Raw genomic sequence first — 21442 nt, 5'->3', positions numbered from 1 at the left:
AGGGTAGATCCCAGGATATGCTGGAAAGATCAAATCTCTCAGCTGGCCTGGAAATGCCACAGCCTCCCCTAACCGGAGCAGTTGGACGAGATAGTTGGAAGAAGGTACAGCATTTCTGGGAATCTTTGCTTAGACTGCTGCCTTGTAACCCAGACTCGGATGAGTGGATGGATCCATGCCCACTGCTCACATATGCATAACAGAGTGGTGTTTCATACACTGGAGTATACCTTAACTGTTCTCCACAATCCTAACATGAATAATATTATGTAATTTCCCACCTGATTGTGCATCTATTCAAAATAATGTTGCAGAATGAAGTTATTAAAAATTATGTTTGTTTAATCACAAGCTACAATAGCATTAATAATTTTTTTTTTTTTACAAGTTTAGCTTTAATATGCCCTGAACTGCCTAATGAGGGCAACTGACTCCCCAAGGTCCATCTCTATATATATATATAATCCAGTGTCTGTCTGTCTGCTTTTCATAAGAGAACTACTTAACAAATTTAGATTTTTTTCTATAATTTATTTGAACATTCTGGTTGATTTTGCGACTAAATATTATAGTTCAGTTGCGGCACCTATTTATTCGCACGAGTCCGAGAGACAGGCTATGGGCCGAGGGGAGGGGGAGGCGTTACTTCAGGAATAGAGAGCTGGGCGGGGACATCCTCACTCACGTACCAGCCACTGTCTGAGTTGCCACGTGTTGGAGCGTACCATGCATCTGCTTAGCTAGCAATACCTCTTTGTACCGCAGACATTATCATCTAGAGATTGTTAAGGAATACCGTTTGATGTTTTTGAGAGAGAGATCACAGCTACATGTGTTTTAGAGGGTAGATGCTCATTGGCAGAGATATTACAGCCACATGTTTTTCTTCCCATGTGGGGGCCCGTCAGAGCTGAACTCAATCAGATACAGTGGCAATGTTTGACGTTGGAGTGTACCTACCTTCCTCTTGGCCAGAGATACCTTCCCAAGTTTTTACATTTTTGGCAAAGAGATCACGGCTACATTTTCGCCCCTAATAGCAAAACCAAAAATATTGTATATCAATAGGCCCTCGGATATGAAAGATATCAATATAAATTCTTCTCAATACAAATTATTGCATTTTTAAAGATTTTTAAAGTTTGTCATGTTTTAGTACTATGCGGGTGGAGCCACGGGGACAGCTAGTCCACTATAAAGCCGAGACACTCCTGGCAGTTGTTGTCTCAACTGATCAATGGAGCTCCTGTTCTGAATACTGACCAGTCTTCAGAGCACTGAACTACCCTGAGCGTATTTTATTTTTGCCTTGCTTTTTAGCATTCTGCTGCCATTCTACTCACCATTGAGCACCTGTTTATTTTTGGACCTAACATTAGTGCCCCAACCTTACTTTTTTGGATGATGTGTTCGTTCACTCGAGTTTCCACTATAGTGCAAAGCTTGAGAACCTCTCTCTCTTTTTAATATTTTTCTTCTGCTAGCAAGCTTTGCAGTTGAGAGCGGGCTTTATTGAATTACACTGTCAATAGTAAAATGTCGGGGGGGGGGAATGAGAAAAATCATCTGAACAACTAATTGGATCACTCATGCTAATTGAGAGTTTAATTGGGATTGGAAATGTTAAAACCCAGGGGTTGAACATCACTGTGCAGAAAGAGAGGGCATCTGAATGACACGAGAGATGTTGTTTTCAAGCAGAATGTCTTTTAATGTTAAAGACAGCAAGAAGGAAATGAAGCCAGTGAATCAAAAATGTTGACTTGCGTGAGCTGTCTGCAGTGCAGTTTTATGTACAACAGGCTGGTTTTGTCTCCTTTGAGATAGAACACATACTTCCAGCTGACGCGACAAACACAATTTGTCATTAGTATTTCTTTTCCCTTCATGCATCATTTTTGTTATTTACGTTGTATATACAAGAAGGTACTGACAGACTAAAAAGAGGAATGGGTAGGCAAGCACCAAAGGTGTCCCATACATGAAAACCACCTACTGTAGATGTCATTTCCACCGGACAAGTGCCTCCAGCTCAGTTTTTTCCAAAAGTACAAATGTGTTCCCTTTGTCTGTGCTCCCTCATGAAACAAAAAAAAAAAACAAAAAACAAGTAACTTGTCCCCATCATTCATAGTCTTCAGTCATTAAAAAAATGCCCAAGGCAGTAGTAATTGACAAAAGCAAATCAGGATAAAGGCACACTCATCTGGAAGGCTCTCTACTATAAGCCTGAGATGAAGGTTGCAGGAGGCTAACCAAATTACAGTCTCTGGTGACAGGTCTACCATCCATGCATTTCTTTTTTCTTTTGGCAGCCAGCACCTTTATTGTTTCTTCACATGTTTGTGATAGAATTTATTCATTTGTTTTTATGTATCTGCTATCAAATGCATCCCCTAACCAGAAACAAGCAAATTCTCCCTTAGTGAAAGTCCGGTTATGCGCAACATCCAGCACATGAAGTGTGAATGGCCACCAAGGCAACTCTGAGCCTCTCTTGTCAGTGTGCTGGTTTTCAAATCCACACTCTATAAATGTATCTGTGTGTACATAATAAAGCTGTGCTGCCTGTTTGACATGCAAGGATTCTGTGCATTCTGTTGATAACTAATGGCTCATATAGTGCACACGTCAATAAATGACACGGGTAATATAGGGCGAGTCCAAATTATGTTAAAACTAATGGTACTGCTATATATATTGTGTACAGTTTTGGTGGAAAACGTATGTGCCACATGTAGTACATGTGTTGAAAATGATGACGAACAGGTCGAGACATTCCTGTAAATCATCTTGCACATATGAAGTATGTTTTGTGAATAAATTGTTTCCGCCATTCAAATGTTAACATATGTTTGACTCACCCTGTATATAAAGGGTGTCCCAAAAGTCACTATACACTTTTAATAAATTCCTAAAAATAACACAAGAAACGGAGTTTATTAATATTTCTAGCATCAACAAAGGAGTTGTTACAGTTTTACTTGCTAGGCTTGCCATCACGTTCCAACGCCTTGAAGACTAGCTGTATACCTCCACATGAGCTCCTCCATTTTCGACAACATTAAGCCACCTTCGGTCGCAAGTCTCTCTGACGTTTTGCAGCATCTCTTCCCCGACCTCGCTGCAGGCCGTGCGGATTCTTTCCTCAAGCTGTGACAGGTTACAGGGCTTAGTGGCATACAACCTGCTTTTGATATAGCCCCACAAAAAAAAGTGACAAGGTGTAAGGTCAGAGGAGCACGGAGCCCCCCTTCGACCGATCCATCGGTTAGGAAACTTGATGTTCAGGAAATCTCTGACTAACCTGGCAAAGTGGGAAGGGGCTCCATCTTGTTCAAAAAAGACATCAGCAAGGTCACTCCTCACCTGAATTTGTGGCACCTCCAGATAATTTTACCCTGTAACAGTGGTCGTAATAGAAAAAAGGAAGTGTATAGTGACTTTTGGGACATCTTGTGTGTGTCTGTGTGTGTGTGTGTATATATATAACCATATTATGGCAGCATAGCATAGTAGTTAGGCTCCCTGAAGATGTGGGATTAAATCCCGTTACTGACACTGTGTGACCATGAGCAGATCATTTCACCCGCTTCTGCTCCAATTAAAAAAACAAAAGAAAGATAACCAATTGTATTTCAAATATACTAAGTTGCCTTGGATAAAGGGTCAGACAAATAACAAGTAATAATAATAATAATAATAATAATAATAATAAGTAGAGTCTATTTCTTAAACATTCTTGTCTGGCTATACTATGATGGTTCAACATCTCAGTGGCTGTCCTGCCTGTATTAACAAATAATAGAAACCCCCATAGAGGGTGTGACACAAGATGCTGTCGGTGGTAGGACCCCAGCTGCAGACAGGATGTAGTATGAGTGAGTCCTATGAGTCTATGCTGCTAAATCCACAGCAGAAAGAACAACAGTGCCAGTGACACAAGACCACCACCGCCACCAACACCAAGGTAATGCATTGTGCCCATGTGTTGATTTCTCTTGGGACATAAATGCTGATGAAAAACAATGGAAGTCCATAGAATGATGGTATGCAGTCCCTTCCTAAGCTCTCAGGTGCCTCTCTAATTCCCAATATGAATATATGCCCTTTAAAGAGGACATACGGTTTGGGAATACAAAGCCACTAGGAAGAGTTCTTGGGAGACAGGTCCAGGATTTCTGAAGGCCATTGTGAACCCTATAAGTAACCTGTGGCCCAGCCATCATACCAGTGTTTCCCAACAATGCTTTAAAATCCCCTTCAGGTCTGAATCCACTAAGACGGAGTATCGTTAAGATGGTGTCACGGATATGGTTTCTAGTCAAAGAGCATGTGAAATTTAATGACTACAGTTGTTAAATCTCATTGCCTTGAAGAGTTTCAAGCTGTGCATTCTATTACATGATACCTTCAGGGCTTTTCATCATGTTCTACTATTATGCCGTAAATATATTGTGAGTTTATCTCCTTTTGGCTCCTTATCAATGTGAACTTATGTAGAAAACCTTATGGCTGAATAAGCACTGATGCCAGACTCACACTTTATGATTTTAGCCCCAGTATCCCATTTGCAGGCAAATTTCTGAGACTGGTGTCACAATCCCCAGATCAGGGCCATATCACTGTCCATGCCTGTCGGCGATGCTAAGTGCGAACAGTCCAGGGATGCATATGAGATAGTCTTTGAGCTGTTGCAGATACCCTGACCTTTTCCAGCATGTATGAAATTATGAGTACAAAGCCTTACAGTGTGAGCAGACAAGTTGTGAATATAGAAATGAGCAAGTGTGATCACAAGAGGAAGCTGCTCTTCTGGATTCATTTTGGCAAAGTAACTTGATAAGAAACGGACACATCTCGCTTATGTTTTCATGATACAACAAATATTAGCACTCAGATGCTCTTTGTCAGGGAAGAAATCTGACAAATTTTGAACCTTGTCTGCGTTTCATTGTGTGGTGTGCACACCACTATGACAATGCAAGAAAGAATATTGTAGAATATGAGTGGTTCAGCAACTTTTGTCTGTTGAAAGTCATGTAGTGTGAGTCTACTGAAGAGTTAAGCAGAATTTTTTTTTTTTTTTTACAACAAACAGGAATCTATGTTCAGTTAGGCTTCTAAGTTCAGTTAGGCTCTTCTCTGTTTGCCCAGTCCAAAACACTCATACTCCTGTTCTTGCTTCCGCCCTTGTAGAAGTGGCCGTAATGTTGACCAAACTACTAGTTGAAGCACTCATTGGTTGTCATCTCTCACACACACAAGACAGGTGACTTGCTGCAATCATGTCAAACCAGATAGTCATGCCGAGTCACGGAGCACTATGACAGAGCTGCTAAGGGTGCTTCAATATGCTGTCGGATGTCATGGGTGCATTCTGCAACTGTCAATGACTGTCAATGACTAAGATTATATAAATTATTATGAATGGAAGTATTTTAAAGTAGTTGTGTAGTTTGACACTGGCTTTACTGACGTGGGCTCAAATGATGAAAGAAGAGAGGCCAGAAGAAGGAGAGGAGATGAAGGAGCAAGCAGGAGGCAACATAGAAATACCAGTTTGATGAGAGGGTGCTTTGAACGGCATATATTAGGTTTGATTAGGTTAGTTTAATCTAAAGCTTAACGTGAATAATTCCTTCAGTTAATTTACTTGTGATGAAGGTAAAGATTGTTTACTAATACAGCTGTTATTGCCTTATGATGCTCTGTCAGCATGGGTTCATATGGATGGAGGTCTTGTTTTACTGATAAACAGTTCTGAGAAAATTAACAAAAGATCAGAGTGGTGGCCATAGGTGGCAGTAAGATGGTCAGACCTGACCAGATGTTCATTTGAATATGTTAACATTTGAAGTACTAGGGTGTTGTACCGTGTTAGCGATTATGAATGTAGAGAAGAGCCAAGCAAAATGACACCTTTTATTGGCTAGCTAAAAAGATTACAATATGCAAGCTTTCGAGGCAACTCAGGCCCCTTCTTCAGGCCTGAAGAAGGGGCCTGAGTTGCCTCGAAAGTTAACATTTGAATAAAGCCGGTCCAGCTTGTTGTGTCTGAAAAAGGAATATGCCATTAGATGTTGGTTCAAAGCTACTCATCGCTCTGATGCCAAGTTTAAAAATGAAACATAAACAGAGTGATGCAACCACTCCTATGCAGTAACATGGACAAATTTATTCAGTTTTTTAAAGTCTGGGTAACTGCTATCGGCTTTGATTTCAATGTGCTGGCATCTCCTTCATAAGTCTCTAGACCCTCTCTTGCTTATATCACTCTGTCTAATCATATAAGATAAACACTGTCCTGCATTAAATAGCATCCCCATTTAAGATGCTTCTCCAGAATAAACAAATGCCACAGTACCGCTAACAGTTCATGACTCACCATAATACGTAAAAGTTCATCCAACATATTTAAAAATGACATTCCACATTTACAGAGACAGGCCAGTTCTGGGTCCTTTTCACCTTAGTTTATCATTTGATATTCCCCTCTTTATGTACTCAAAATCTCCTACATTCTCCAATGTTATAGACATAGGCAGCCATCAGATTCTTCCAAATGTCTTTGTTCATGCTGTGATTACTTTCAAGTTCTCATCTCGTCCAAAAAGCAGTAGATACAGGCTGACCACTCAGGACTGCATCTGCAATGACAGCAGCAGATCTTCAATTAAAAAATGTATTCAAGATTAAAAATAATAAGCCAGAAGCCACATCTAAACATTATCATTAATAATAATTAAATTGGTTAATAATCTTAATAATAATAATAATAATAATCAGTCAGTCAGTCATTATCCAACCCGCTGTATCCTAACACAGGGTCACGGGGGTCTGCTGGAGCCAAGCTGGCTGGCTGGGATAATAATAATCTTTTAAAAAAAGTTCACACTCCATGGAATAAGTGACCAGGTAATGTGGTAGACAGTAGGACTTTAGGGACCTTCAAAACTCAACTTCTTTGTTGAATGGTTTGTTCTAATATTCTAATAGTGATTGCACAATAGTCTGAGTGTGTGTGAGTGTATAAGTGGGCCCTGTGATGGAACAACATCCAGTCCAGGGCTGTGTTAACCTGCCTTTGCACCCTGTGATGTCAACAAAAATTCTGGCCCTGTGTGTTCTTGAATTGGATTAAGCACATTTGAGAGTGATTATATGTATGTATGTATGTATGTATGTATATATATATATATATATATATATATATATATATATATATATATATATATATATATATATATATATATATATATATATATATATATATAAAGGTTTTTCAGCCTTGGCTACTCCCCTCCACATCGTTCACCTAATCATTACTCCTACTACTGCACACATCCTCTCTCCGTACCACCCTGTGACACTCTCAGTGCTAACTCACCCTTCAGTACAGTCGGTTATAAATGCAAGGCAGAAAAGCAAATCATCTACTCAAGAACGTTGAACTTTAGATTACGATAGAAAAGTAGTGGCAAGAGATGATAATGAACGTCAAAATAGGAAAATGAACAAAAAATGAGCATATAAAAAATCAAGAACAAAGAGAATCGTTCAATAAATGAAAAAGAGAAAAATATTCTAAACAATATGCAAACAGAAATGCAAAAAGCAGTGTTTATTGAATGTAATTTAAGAATAAAGTAATCTATGATATTGTTTTTGACGAGGTTTAAATTTAATCTTAATTTATTTACTTTTCATTACATTTTACTTTTTTACTTCTACTTCTACTTTTTTACTTTTTACTACGTTTTAGTATTCTAGTTTTAGTATTCTAGTATTTAGGGAGTAGATCTGGTGAAGATGGATGAGTGTAAATACTTGGGAACAACAGTACAGAGCAATGGGGATTGTGGAAGAAAAGTGAAGAAGAGAGTGCAGGCAGGGTGGAAAAGAGTGTCAGGAGTGATTTGTAACAGACAGGTATCAGCAAGAGTGAAAGGGAAGGTCTACAGGATGGTAGTGAGACCAGCTATGTTATATGGGTTGGAGATGGTGGCACAGATCAGAAAGCAGGAGACAAAGCTGGAGGTGGCAGAGTTAAAGATGTTAAGATATGCATTGGGTGTGACGAGGATGGACAGGATTAGAAATGACATTAGAGGGTCAGCTTAGGTTGGAAGGTTGGGAGACAAAGTCAGAGAGGCGAGATTGCGCTGGTTTGGACATGTGCAGAGGAGAGATGTTGGGTATATTGGGAGAAGGATGTTAAAGGTAGAGCTGCCAGGGAAGAGGAAAAGCTGAAGGCCTAAGAGAAGGTTTATGGATGTGATGAGAGGGGGCATGCAGGTGATGGGTGTGACAGAACAAGATGTAGAGGACAGGAATATATGGAAGAAGATGATCCGCTGTGGCAACCCCTAACGGGAGCAGTCGAAAGAAGAAGAAGATTACGTTTTATTATTCATTTGTATAGACACTTAAAATAGACAGTTATACTCAAGTAATTGATTTTCTATCTATAATAACTAAGGACCAAACCATCTTCCTCCCGCACCCCGCATACCAAAATATTCTTTAAAGACAATTGCTTTTTCTAATGGAGGAGCGCCCCGACGGCCTTCAAGTGGCTCAGCCACGACATAGCAAGCGCCCGACCCTGGGGGTTGGCGAGTAAAGCAAGCAGGAGCGGAGCCCCCTAGTGTGTTTGTATATATACATATATTTTTTTTTTTTTTGGTGTTTAAATGAGCACATGTATTTTATGTTGGATTGTGTTTGAGTATGGGGTCACCACGAAAGCATCCCTTAAAGGCTACAATTGTTACTCTGGCATGTTTTTCCACCTGTACACGGTTTTATTTCAAGCTAGTAAATTAGGTAGGTTTATTCAACCTTTGGTTAGATGAGTCATACATCATACTCATGTACACTGACCCCAATACCTTTTATTTTCTTTTTAATGTTACTTTTCCAGAACAGACACAGACAGAATGAGTAGGGCTAATTTAGCATGTGGATTATACCATGGATAATGGAAATGGCCCAATAAATTTCAAATGAGCAACATTTGAGGGCTCAGGCTTGTGAGCGATGTCTGCTCTCAGCTGTCTAAGAACACACAAGTGCAACTTATGCTGTGTTTTCCAGCTGTGTAACTTTTGAAGTGAACAATCCTGACTTTTTCATTGTTATTTCAGAGGCTACTCCAATCATTTTTATTTTTTTGTTTTCTTATGTGAATTTGAAATGAGCCATCTATATATTTATTTTTTGTGTATTGCAAATTTTTTGTACACCTTGTTAATAATAACACTGTTGTGTTTAATTTTTGTATGTCAAAAGTTTAGAAAGTTGACATTTCTATTGTGGAACTAATAGTGTATCTGGCAGTGCAGCAGCTAATGCTCTGTATTTCACATCGAGTATATAGTTTTATAAATTCTTTGATATGATATTTGGGTAGACTCCCCTGGGCAGCCACTTTTAAGGAAGTCAGAAATTTGTGTTAAAGTTCTCCATTTATATAAATACGTCTTCCCACTAGAAAAAAGGCCCCATAAATACTTGTAAATTGATGAACTGCAACAGTTACCTCTTTGAGATGATGGCTTTTTATTTTACGTTAAAATTATTCTTGGAGTATGTTTATATCCTACAGCTAATTTAAAATTACTCAGAATTAGCATATTTTAAGGCTTTATGTATCCTTTGCTAGAAGAAATGAATAATATTTCTTGGGTTCGACATTTACAAGTATAATTTATGTGTCAAGAGTTTTAATGGATGGCATTGCTTTAAACACCAGCACCAGTGCTAGAAATCTTTGCCAGTACTCAATTGCCTTATGTTGTCTTTACTCAAAATCAACATGTTTTTAACTTCAGAAAATGATTATTGGAAAAAAAAATTCCACTACACAGCACCTTTAAAACGATTCAAATGAAAATTAGCGACTTCATAAGCTCAGTGTATTTGTAATATAGTTGACATTGTTTTTTCAGATACAGTACCTCATTTCATTTATGTTCATACAAAGCAAACAGGTTTCACAGCCAAATAATCATCATTTGCATTGCAACATCATGCAGTAATGTGGCAGAGGTGACAGGCTTTTTTTGGGAGGGGATATTTTGCTGTAAAGAAATAGGCGAATTAGCATAACAGTTGTGAATTTGCATACTGGACCACCTTTTTTGTAAAGCTATTTCAAAGAGGTTTGGGGATTTCCACTCATTTAAGCAGTGTCAATCAAAGATCAAGACATAAAAAAACTTTTTAATTGCCAAATATTTGTACAGGTTATGCAAGTGTCTTTAGGCGTGTGTGACAGTCCAATTACACGGCATCCAACACAAGAGCATGTGTGTATTCTCCATGCGAAGATGGGAGGCTGTATAACTCTATAAATATTATTCTTGGGTATAATTGGTTGTTTAGGTGTGTGGTGTATGAAATGGGGCTGGTTAAAAAAAAAAACTTATAAAGAATTTAATTGGTTGGTTTTTAACTTTATGATTAGTTAGCACATAAAGAAAGATGTACATCAGATTTACACATTTGGTTTAAATTAGAGCAGCCTAATTTGATTAAGTGGAAACTGGATAATATAATTCCACCTTTTTCTTTGATTTCCATGGTCAGTGAAAACAGACACAGTCCAGAAGACTTCGGCCAACTGGCCGTCCATCCCAGGCTGGTCATTCTACAGTAGATGCTGTGCTGGGTCATCTATTTTGACAACAGAATCTTTCTATTCATTGATTCCAAGGCTCCCAGTATCTCAGATGTCTTTTCCATGGGCAGTAGAGCAGTAGTGCCCAGAGCCATGGTGAGTTACCAAGAGGGGAAACAGAACAGAGAAAGGCTAGAAACTGTTCATTATTATGTTAATGCTTATATTTTTGTAAAAAATAATTGATTCTGTTTGTCCCCATAAGGACCTTGGCAGTGACATTCATGTCTCTGGTGACTCTTCCTATGAAGTCAGTAGACAGATTGGGAGAGCATGGGGGGTCATATGGTCGCTGGAAAGGGGTGTGTGGGGCTCCCGATATCTATGCAAAAGGACGAAAGTCCAAATCTTTAGAGTCCTGGTGCTTCCTGTCTTGCTGTATATTTGTGAGACATGGACGCTATCCAGTGGCCTGAGATGAAGACTGGACTCCTTTGGTACTGTGTCTCTTTGGAGAATCCTTGGGTACCACTGGTTTGACTTTGTGTTGCTCATGGAGTCCCGAATGAGGCACATTACCTACATTGTGAGGGAGCGTCAGTTACGGCACTACAGCCATGAGGCGTGTTTCCCCGAGGGTGATCCGGCTCGTAAGATCCTCATTGTTCGGGACCCGAGTGGCTGGACCACGCCAAGGGGTTGCCCACATAACACCTGGCTGCGGCAGATGAAGGGTCATTTCCGGAGGGTGGGAGTGGACCGCGTGTCTGCCTGGGGGGTTGACAACCGGTTTCCCGAGTTGTTTCATCGTGTACTGGGCGTGGCAACACATTGTACCAGTGCATGCTCCCCAACTTGACTTCACTTGACTTGATTAGTTAGCCCACAAAGAAAGCCGTACATCAGATTTACACATTTGGTTTAAATTAGAGCAGCCTAATTTGATTAAGTGGAAACAGGGTAATATAATTCCACCTTTTCCTTTGATTCCCATGGTTAGTTAGAACAGACACAGTCCAGGAGACTTCGGCCAACTGGCCCTTCATCCCCATGTTGGTCATTCTACAGTAGATGCTGTGCTGGGTCATCTATTTTGACAACAGAATCTTTCCATTCGTTGATTCCAAGGCTCCCGGTATCTCAGATGCCTTTTCCATGGGCAGTAGAGCAGTGGTGCCCAGATCCACGGTGAGTTACCAAGAGGAGAAACAGAACAGAGGAGGGCTAGAAGCTGTTCATAATTATGTTAATGCTTATATTTTGTAAAAAATAATTGATTCTGTTTGTCCCCATAAGTATTGCAAAGTTAGCTAATGGTGGATAACTACTCAGAATAACTTGTTCAATTCCATTCCACTAAGGCTGTAGTAGCTGGTTGTGAATTTTTAACTGTGTGGGGTATGCACTGTAGAGTTTTTTTTCCATTATGATGTGATCTGAACGATGCAACAGCCCAGGATTTGCTGCTGGACAAAGTTTTGGGTGAGATGGTAACATCATTTTATCTTTTGGCGTGGCACAAGACCACCCTGGCACTAAAGCAACAAACATCATAAAAAAAGCCTCAGTTTGTGCTTTTTACTGCCAAGTATGATGCCGTCATTTGACAGGACTATGGGAGTGCAAAGTGTAAACATATGATTTGGAGTTTTTCTAGTAAAAATAGAGATGGCTGCTTTTACAACTGCCAGTGAGATTTGGATTATTATCTTTTGCCACATGAAACATGTAAGGCGGTATTTTTTCTTAGCAATCTTTTACTGTGTGGTATTACAAGAACACTGCCTAGCAGATGCTAATTAAGAAAACGACTGCATATGTTAGAAGAAGCAGGAGCCCGTTTTTATACATTTTGTTGCTATTCATTTTTTTTGACTAGGTGGATCTGATGATTTGTTAAAATTAACTTTTTTACTACTGGAGGAGGCACAGTGTGCTCAGTTGTAAAACCATAAAATCCTTCTACAATAAATGTGAATGAAGATGTCCTTTGAAATGTGTAACCTTTGCATTTCTTTGAAAAGAATAAATAAATAGATACATTTTTACAGATGCAAATATTTTTCAACAAAAGTAGGCATTTTTTTTTTTTTTTTTCCTTCATCTGATAATTCACATGTAAAAATAAAAGCAGTGACGAAAATGAGGAACCAAGAATAAGAAACCAGGCACCTTGTGTTTGTCCGTACCTTGTGTTTGCAAGAATTTAGATAAAATCTCAGAACATTTCCCCTCCGAAACGGAAGCCAATTCATCTTGGTGAGAAATGTGTAAAAGAAAAATCACTGAGCCATGTTGGGTAGTGGCCTAGTGTACCACTTACTTCCTCTTTTGGGTGGCAGTGTTAATTTTGCCCGAGCAAATTACCCTCCTGCTCTATGGCTGTTACAGAAGAAGATGAAAATATGTGCAGGTGACATGGCTGCCTTAATTAAACTGATTTGTGCTCCACTCCTCTCCGTAGAAGAGCCTGACTAATACGTGGCGTGTAAGCAGTAAGCCATGTTTCACTTAAGTCTGGTTTCTGTGGTTAACCTCACTCAGTACTCCCTCTTAAACCTATTACTATTCCCAAATTGTGCCTTTCCGCCAGCAGTCTAAACTTGATTACTTTGGTACCCACGGTGTAAAATTACAGACATTTTTAACATAATAAATGGACTGAAACAATTTAATATATACATTCAACTAAGCAACTGTGTTGTCTAAAAAAAAGGAAGAATTAAATCCCAGGCCTTTGAATGGCAAAATGGAATTGTGTCTGTGGGGTGCCTAACTTGTATCCTAGTGAGTGACAAATTTAATTGAATACCTAAGGAGTTGGACAAAAAGTACCTTATTTTAAAATGGAAATGAAAGGGAAAAGTCGAAATCGCACAATCCCATTGATTATTCCTTCATATTGAAGATTAGGCACTAAGACAAAAAAAACCTCCATCATTGCTGCCATCTGAGATCAAGAGTTGGTTGTCCTTTATACACTGAAATAACACAACATTACCTTCTTAAACCTGCTTAAGTCAATTCAGAGTCCTGTGAATATCAGAACGCAGATCATACTTATATCATTTTAAAATGTTTATACAAATGCACCACTTAAAAGCTTGGACACATCTACTCGTAGAAGCTATTTTCGTTAACTGTTTTCCTCATTTTAAAATAAGAGTGAAGACATCAAAACTATAAAATTACACATACATAGTAATGCAGTGGCAATAAAACTGTTAAATATATATTATGAATACTTTAAATTCATCCAAAGTAAGCACCCTTTAAATTGATAACAGCTTTGCACACTCTTGGTTTCTCTTGATGTGTTTTTGCAGCAGCTTTGAAGAAGTCCCCACATACACCGAGCACTCATTGATGACTTTTCCTTCACTCTGTTGTCCATCTCATCCAAAGCTCTCTCTGCTGGATTTAGGTCGGGTGACTGTAGAGGCCAGGTCATCTGCTGCAGCACTCCCATCACTCTCCTTCTTTGCCAACAAAGCTCTTGCTTATCCTGGAGCTGTGTTTTAGGTCATTGTCCTGGTGAAAAACAAATTATGGCCCAGCTAACTGCAAAACCAGATGGAAGCGCACGTTTCTGCAAAATGCTGTGACAGCGACCGTATGCTGGGTAACATGTGCCCACAGTTCTAAGTAAATCACCAACAATGTCATCAGGAAAGCTCAACCCATGTCATCACACCTCCTACCCTGCTGCTTCACAGCGAGAACCACACATGCAGACGTCAACCATTCACTTTCTTTGTGTCTCGCAAAAGGCATGGCAGTCGAAACCAATTTTTTCACATTTGGACTCGTCAGACCAAATGACACATTTCCTATGTTCTGATTTGTCCATTTCCCATGTTTCCTGGCCTCAAAAAGTCTCCTCTTCTTATGTTTCTCCATCAGTAATGGTTTCTTTGCAGCAATTCTGCCTCGTAGGCCTGATTCATGCCATCTCCAATGAACTGTTAATGTTGAGATACAGTATGTGTCCTGTTTGAATAAATGAAACATTTTTTTGGCTCTTATTTAAGGGCAGTTTATTGGAATCTTCAGCAGTAGAGGTTGCATTTCCTGTGGTGATCCTTAAGAGAACCGCTTTCTTCATAGAGCTTGATGGTGTTGGCGACTGCACTTTTGCAATTTTCAGATTGACTAACTGTCATTTCTTAAAGTAATAGTCAACTGTTGTTTGTCTGTGGTAAGCTGACCTGTTCTTGTCATATTATGGACTACTATAACCAAAACTAATGACTTTTTACCTTTAAGTGGCAGACAATTTTTTGAGTAATAAATTCCTTCTGCCTGCTTTTTGTAAACACTGTTTATAGACCCAAAACACAGCATGTTTTCCATTGATTTGCTTTGTTTTTGCTTTATATCCTGTATTCTATCAACATCTTTAACTTAAATATTGGAATAAGAGAAGGTTTTATATTTTAAATCTATTTAAATTCTTCCTGAGTGCCAGTTGAATAACTGCCAAAAAACAGCGCTTGTCAAAACCCATTAATTAATCAATCAATCAATCAACATTTATTTATATAGCACATATTCATACAAAAAAATGTAGCTCAAAGTGCTTTACAAAATGAATAGAAAAATAGAAGACACAATAAAAAATAAACATAAGTCAACATTAATTAACATAGAATAAGTAAGGTCCGATGGCCATGGTGGACAGAAAAAACTAAAAAAAAACTCCAAAAGCTGGAGAAAAAAAAAATAAAATCTGTAGGGGTTCCCTTCCACGAGACCGCCCAGTCCCCTCTGTTTAAGGGCTTTAAGGCAATTAAGGCATTCCTTGTGTGATTTTGAGCTATACAAGAAATAAATTGTTGTTATCATTTAAAATATTTGTTAGCCACAGCAGAGTGAAGACAAATAAAATAATAATAATTTTAAAAAATTGCATAGTATTAATTCACCATAGTTAATGAGAATGCACATATGTAGAGAAGAGAGTTGTATAGCAGATAAGGCAAAAGATGACTTGACGAGATTCACAGTGAAATAGGAAATGTTCTAAACTTTAATTTTTCTGAGGTCTTCACATGAGAGGAGGTAGATATCCTCCCAGAGGAAAAAGGTACTACGAAGGAGGAAGCGAGTTTATTGGAAATTGTAGATGGAGAAGTGCTGCTTAGATTAAATAATAATAATAATAATGCATTTTAATTACAGGCAGAAATCTAACAGATCGCCAGGATCTCCAATACTTAAGGAGGTTAATGAGTATAAATATAAACCCCTTACACAGATTTTTAGAAAGTTGTTACATACTGGGGAAATTCCTAAGGACTAGAAAAAGGCAAATATCATATAAAAAAGGTGATTGGGCAGATCCAAGTAACTATAGGCCAGTAAGCTTAATGTGCATCACAATTAAATTAATGTAAAGAATCGTCAAGGAAAGGTTTGAGCAACACATGGCGAGTTTTACGGAATAGTCAGCTTGGGCTCAGACGAGGGAGGCAATGCTGTATTTCTACAAGGAAGCAAGAAAATGATACGATCAGAGTGGTGCACATTATCTGGACTTTCAGAAAGCATTTTATAAGGTGCCACATGAGAGGTTGGGCATCGAACTAAAAGAAGTGGGAGTTCAGGGTGTGGTTTGTAGATGGGTGCAGAAATGGTTAAAACACAGGAAGCAGAGGGTGATGGTGTGAGGAACCAAATCAGAATTGGGTGAAGTTAACAGTGGTGTCCAGCAGGGGCCAGTGCTAGGGCCACTGCTATTTTTAATAAATGATTTGGATAGGAATATACACCACAAGTTGGTTAAATTTGCATATGATACCAAGATAGGTAGATTAGCAGATAATTTCAAAACCTGTTGAGTCATTACCGAGGGACTTGGTCAGCGTACAACCTGGGGCAGATTTGTGGCAGATAAAATTTAATGTAAGTAATTGTAAAGTTTTACACATAGGGAGTAATACTAGGGTGTTGTACTGTGTTAGCCATTATGGATGTAGTAAGAAGTTAAGCAGAATGACACATTGTATTGGCTAACTAGAAAGATTACAGTATGCAAGCTTTTGAGATAACTCAGGCCCTTTGTTCAGGCGAGTGTCATCTTGCCTGAAGAAGGGGCCTGAGTTGCCTCGAAAGCTTGCATATTGTAATCTTTCTAGTTAGCCAATAAAAGGTGTCATTCTGCTTAACTTCTTAACACACAGAGAGTAAAAACATTTGATTTAAATTCTAGATGAGAGGTCTGAAAATTGAAGTCCACCTTATGAGAAGGATTTAGGAGTCATAGTTGACTCATCACTATCAGCTTCCAGACAGTGCTCAGAAGCTCTTAATTAAGAACCCTTTTTTATATTATTATAAAAAAAAAAAACAGAATGTCACTTTGTTGTAGTTGTTGCAGTTAAGTGCTGTTAAACACAAATTAATGAATTAAAGACTTTGCAGTTCACTGTAGTATTTTTTTTCTTTATTAAATACCCTTGACCAAAGTTTAGATCTATTTTCTCCCATCCCATCTGTGAAAATAAAGCAGGTGGTAGAGTATATTATCATCATGTTACATCAGGAACAAAAAGTTACACAATGAAAGATACAAGGTGACTTACCACTCCAATTAAAGTATACTACTGTATTGCCCTATAGTTTGCCACCAGTATAATGATGCATATTTGTTGTACTGTATGTTAGTTTTACTTTTGTTATCTGTTTAAAGTACAGTACAGAAAACAAAAACTAAAGCATGGAATAGATTAGCAAAAATAGGAAACACAATAAACCATGGTTAATATTTTTAATGGATATTGGTATCCATTTCCCTACATAATATCACAGTTGATTAGTGTGTATTAACTAGTGCAGTTATATTAACTTCTATATGGCTACTTGTACATTGATGCAGTTGTTTCCTGTGTTCTTTATTTAATTTTTGCTAACAATGTCTTGTCTCCAATTCCGGTAAAAAAGATAAAAATGTTGCTACTAAATCAGGACTGTGATTGTAGAGCTTAAGGACTTTCCAGTTGCATTTCACAGTTGTTCTTGTGTTTTGTCTGCACTGTTATCACCTTGTCATTTTTCACCAGTCTCCAGCTCCCAATCATGCACACAGGAAGCCACTTTGTCATGAGAAATCTTTGAAGGAAGATACAGCCAATAATCTGTTTTATACTTCTGCTGGGACATTCTGCAAGCAGCTCCTTAAACATATTTCATGTTAGAGAAAAAGGTTATTGGTTCAGAAATGATATACATTCATTTTCCCAGCTTTCGTTTCCTAAGACAGGACAACAGGGGCTGGAGGCTATAGTGTTGATCGTGTGAGGGTTAACACACCTACATGGTGTACGACACACTTCCTGATGAATCCATATTGCCCTTGTGCCTCTCTAGTTCTTTGGTGTGGTACAATTACTGACACAGGCTACATATATGAATGGAGTTGTGTTGAGTTGACATTACATGTTGTGATGGATTTACATCATGTCTGCTACAGGTCAACCAACCCCCAATGGATAGAAACTACAACTTTTCTTTGAACATTCTAGCTGTAGATCAAATAGATGGGCTTAGCCTGATGAACTAAAGCTATGGTTCCTCTTCTTCTGTACAGTGTTTTGAAGACAGCCAGACATGGACATGTTTTGGCAGCAGCCAAACCACATACACTTCATGAACAGGTAATCCAGTTGAAGCTAAGCATGTTCAGGCCCAGCCAACACTTGGATAGGAGACCAATCAGGAAATGCTTGGGTTATTGATGCTGGGTTATTGTTATAGAGTTGCTGGCGAAGCCAGTAGGGAACACTTATACCCTATGGTCAGTGGGTGGATCCCATTGCCCCAGTGCAGTGATGGGAACACTAAGCTGTAAAAATGGCATCTTCCATTGTCCTGACTCTCTGTGGTCATCAAAGATCCCTGTGCATCTTTTGTAAAGTGTAGGGTATATCCCGATGTTCTGGCTGAATTGCCTACCACAGCCTACTTATTCTGGCCCCCTAACCATCCCCTGTCTCTGATCGGCCATGTTGCTCACTAATTCATCACCTAACATCAAATGTGTGGTGAGTATACTGGCGCAAAATGGCTGCCGTTCCATCATCCAAGTGGATGCTGCACGTTAGTGGTGGTTGAAATGTCTCCCCACTCAAAATGTAAAGTACTTTCAATAGCGGGAAAGGCGCTGTATAAATGTAACAAATTATTATTATTATTACAAACCGGATTCCAAAAAAGTTGGGACACTATACAAATCGTGAATAAAAACTGAATGCAATGATGTGGAGGTGCCAACTTCTAATATTTTATTCAGAGTAGAACATAAATCACGGAACAAAAGTTTAAACTGAGAAAATGTATCATTTTAAGGGAAAAATATGTTGATTCAGAATTTCATGGTGTCAACAAATCCCAAAAAAGTTGGGACAAGGCCATTTTCACCACTGTGTGGCATCTCCCCTTCTTCTTACAACACTCAACAGACGTCTGGGGACCGAGGAGACCAGTTTCTCAAGTTTAGAAATAGGAATGCTCTCCCATTCTTGTCTAATACAGGCCTCTAACTGTTCAATCATCTTGGGCCTTCTTTGTCGCACCTTCCTCTTTATGATGCGCCAAATGTTCTCTATAGTTGAAAGATCTGGACTGCAGACTGGCCATTTCAGTACCCGGATCCTTCTCCTACGCAGCCATGATGTTGTGATTGATGCAGAATGTGGTCTGGCATTATCTTGTTGAAAAATGCAGGGTCTTCCCTGAAAGAGATGACGTCTGGATGGGAGCATATGTTGTTCTAGAACCTGAATATATTTTTCTGCATTGATGGTGCCTTTCCAGACATGCAAGCTGCCCATGCCACACGCACTCATGCAACCCCATACCATCAGAGATGCAGGCTTCTGAACTGAGCGTTGATAACAACTTGGGTTGTCCTTGTCCTCTTTGGTCCGGATGACATGGCGTCCCAGATTTCCAAAAAGAACTTCTAATCGTGACTCGTCTTACTACAGAACAGTCTTCCATTTTGCCACACTCCATTTTAAATGATCCCTGGCCCAGTGATAATGCCTGAGCTTGTGGATCTTGCTTAGAAATGGCTTCTTCTTTGCACTGTAGAGTTTCAGCTGGCAACGGCGGATGGCACGGTGGATTGTGTTCACTGACAATGGTTTCTGGAAGTATTCCTGAGCCCATTCTGTGATTTCCTTTACAGTAGCATTCCTGTTTGTGGTGCAGTGTCGTTTAAGGGCCGGAGATCACGGGCATCCAGTATGGTTTTACGGCCTTGACCCTTACGCACAGAGATTGTTCCAGATTCTCTGAATCTTCGGATGATGTTATGCACAGTTGATGATGATAGATGCAAAGTCTTTGCAATTTTACGCTGGGTAACACCTTTCTGATATTGCTCCACTATCTTTCTGCGCAACATTGTGGAATTGGTGATCCTCTACCCATCTTGGCTTCTGAGAGACACTGCCACTCTGAGAAGCTCTTTTTATACCCAATCATGTTGCCAATTGACCTAATTAGTGTTAATTGGTCTTCCAGCTCTTCGTTATGCTCAAATTTACTTTTTCCAGCCTGTTATTGCTACTTGTCCCAACTTTTTTGGGATTTGTTGACACCATGAAATTTTGAATCAACATATTTTTCCTTTAAAATGATACATTTACTCGGATTAAACGTTTGATCTGTCATCTACGTTCTATTACAAATAAAATATTGACATTTGCCATCTCCACATCATTGCATTCAGTTTTTATTCACAATTTGTTTAGTGTCTCAACTTTTTTGGAATCCGGTTTGTAAAACACTGTAGTGGTCATGTCTTGAAAATGTATTGTTTATTGAAATGCATGTTGATTGAATAGTCACTGTCGGGAAGGATGAGCTAAAAGAATAGATCCATGCTTATGTCTTGCACCACAGCCATCTTCCACAAGTTTTTAAGATGCACATCAGATGTTAGTCTAAATGCCCTGCATTCACCTTTTGTTTCTTTTTCCCTGAATACTGTCCTACAGCCCTCAGTGTCCTTCATTGCCAAGTTACAGTGTTGATTCAATTTGTGAAGCTCCTGGTAAGTTCCAACACTTCATTATTCCACCTTCCATAACCAAGGGCTCCTCATTAGATCAGCCTGAGAGCATTTGGCAGCTTTGTGAATGAGGCTTGTTTGAGGATGGGGGTACAAAGGAAGACATGCAAGCTCTAGTATTTTGTTAACGCCTTTATTTTATTGTAACAGGCTTATTAGCAAGAGCCCATTGTTGAAGTGGCACATCTGAACAAGTTCAGGGCAGGCTCCCACGGTTAGAGTGAAGAATTAATGAGCTGCACGTGTTTAATTGAGACTGTGATCTGGTTAGGTGCAGGGAACATATATGGATTGGTGGGGGGAATATGTGGGTTAATAACAACCCCCCTGCCCCCAACATGCCACCTTTGTTTGTGAGTTCTAAGTGTATTGGGTTAGCAGGTGGGCTACCTTCCCATATTATTTGTGCTCTATTCTCCCTGGCTTTGGAAGACAAAAGACTACTTGTACTAAATTATAGACCCCAGACGTTTCTTTTCTTTCTTTTGTTCTTTACATGAACTGCTGTCAGCTTCTTAATTTTTCCAATTACATAGTGAATGGGGGTATCTGCTGCAACTGATCCTAATGGATGCCCAGCTTTAGCCCCCTCGGTTTCTTTCCACCTTTCCAGCTCTGTGTTTGAGTATTTACTGAAGAGACTGTAACACGATCAGCCTGTCCACCCCAAGGGCTCCTTTCCAGCTTGTACGTGCCCCTAATTAAATTTACAGAATTTTCTGTGACACAAATGCTCTACT

General features: G+C 39.2%; 1 protein-coding gene across 1 annotated transcript in view; it reads left to right on the top strand.

Moving 5' to 3' along the window:
- Nucleotides 1–21442, top strand: part of LOC120538724 (B-cell lymphoma/leukemia 11B-like) — a 98879-nt gene that overhangs the window by 28522 nt on the left and 48915 nt on the right. The window lies entirely within an intron of this gene.

Source organism: Polypterus senegalus, chromosome 11 (assembly GCF_016835505.1).
Source record: "Polypterus senegalus isolate Bchr_013 chromosome 11, ASM1683550v1, whole genome shotgun sequence".
Taxonomy (NCBI): Eukaryota; Metazoa; Chordata; class Cladistia; order Polypteriformes; family Polypteridae; genus Polypterus; species Polypterus senegalus.
The sequence above is the reverse complement of the archived record's forward strand: the minus strand, read 5'-3'. Positions and strand labels throughout refer to the sequence as shown.